Here is a 1,773-nt window from a genome sequence, read left to right on the forward strand (position 1 = left end):
CCACCTAGAATATGACCTTTGGAAATGGGGCCTTGCGTATGTAATTAAACGAGGTCATACTGGGTTAAGGCAGACCCCAAATACAATAATGTGTCTTGTAAGGGAAAGGAAAGGGTGATGTGGATACAGAGACACAGAGAGGAGACAGGGAAAAAGGTGAGGTGATGATGGAAGCAAAGATTCAAGTGATAGAACTGTAAGACAAAGGAACACCAGGGATTTTTGGCAACCATCAAGAATGAGGAAGAAGCAAAGAAAATTTCTTCCTTACAGCCTTCAGGGAAAGCATGATCCTGCTTATGCATTTATTTTGGTTTTCTAGCCTCCAAAACTATAAGAAAATAAATTTCTGTTGTTTTAAGTCACTTAGTTTATTTGTTGTTTTTGTTGTTGTTTTTGTTGTTTGGGGTTTTTGTTTTGTTTTATTTTGTTATACAAGCCCTAGGAAACAATACAGGCAGGGAAAGGAAGGAAGTCAAGAGAGGGCTATGTTATCAAGCTCAGAGCCACTGTAATTTATTCCCACCTGGGAATTCTGAGCATTCAAATAGAATACATTCTTCAGTTATTCCTTTTGAAAATGCAGGAATTGGGGTAATTCTCTACCAATTCCCATTGGTTGAGCTATTTTCCAGGGAGTTCTTCTATTCCCCAACACTTCTGATACATTAAGCACTTGAGCAGAACAGGCTCTGGTGGTCAGTCCTCAGTCAAGAGGACACAAAGACAGGCGGTTGGAACTAGAGCTTCTGTGCTCAGAAATGGTAGTAAGGATCTATGGGAAGTAGATGGAGCACTGACAGTGTCGGCCAGAGATAGTTAACTAAGTCCATGTTGTTCATTCACATTCAAATTATATGGACCAGTGTTCGCTTCGGCAGCACGTATGCTAAAATTGGAACGATACAGAGAAGATTAGCAAGGCCCCTGCGCAAGGAGGACACACAAATTCGTGAAGCATTCCATATTAAAAAAAAAAAAAAAATGTGGACCATCCACCTGGAGATCTTTCTCCAAACTTCCTAGAACTCCTGAGCTCGGTTGGTCTGCACTGAGTAATCCGCTAGTAGGCCAGCCTTTTGGCCGCATTTGCTTTTGTTATGATTCCTGTAGAAAACTAGTGCTCCACAATTCAGAAGAGCCTTGCTCACTACTGTGCTGATTTTCTTACAGACCTCAGTGGCCTTTCAATAAAACAGAATCCGGGACCTCCTGGATTACTACCAGACAGTCTTCTCCAAACAGATGGTGGCTGTTTACTTTACACTTCCGTGAGTTACCATATTGCTAAAGTGTTTCCTCTATGCCAGGGTGATTGTCTCAGTGATGTGTTCCAGAGCAGCCACATGTTGTACCAGAGCCACCCCTTTCTAATTTCCCTTTGGTCCTGGTACTAAACCTGGATTACCTGCCCAGACTTCCTGTTTCCTCATGGTCATTTCCATTATGGAGTCCCAATATCTCTCAGTTGGAATAAACTTTTTTCATCCTCCCTAATAACATTAAAAAGAGGAAGGATGTCTATCCTTTACTCTTAGGCGATCTCTTGGCTTTGCACAAATTTGTCTATCCCTCCACAGTGACCTTCTACAGTTTCTTACCATGGGGCTATTGGGAGGAATTATATTAATGACATAAATTTGGTTCTTATATAAACTCGAAATGTACTCATGATTCTTAAAAGCCAACTTGCTAATGAATGCTATTAGTCACAAGAGGAATAAGAAGCCATGAGGATATGAGTAAATTGCTTTCTTATTCACCAAAGCTATT

At 40.9% G+C, this 1,773-nt stretch overlaps 1 non-coding gene across 1 annotated transcript; it reads left to right on the plus strand.

Annotated features, from left to right (window-relative positions):
- Positions 1 to 865: 865 nt before the first annotated feature.
- On the plus strand, positions 866 to 972 carry LOC115940802 (U6 spliceosomal RNA). Its single transcript, XR_004075531.1, has one exon. It is a non-coding gene; the product is annotated as a U6 spliceosomal RNA (small nuclear RNA).
- The last annotated feature ends 801 nt before the right edge of the window (positions 973 to 1,773 follow it).

Source organism: Leptonychotes weddellii, chromosome 3, assembly GCF_054177405.1.
Source record: "Leptonychotes weddellii isolate Sample4059 chromosome 3, ASM5417740v2, whole genome shotgun sequence".
Lineage (NCBI taxonomy): Eukaryota > Metazoa > Chordata > Mammalia > Carnivora > Phocidae > Leptonychotes > Leptonychotes weddellii.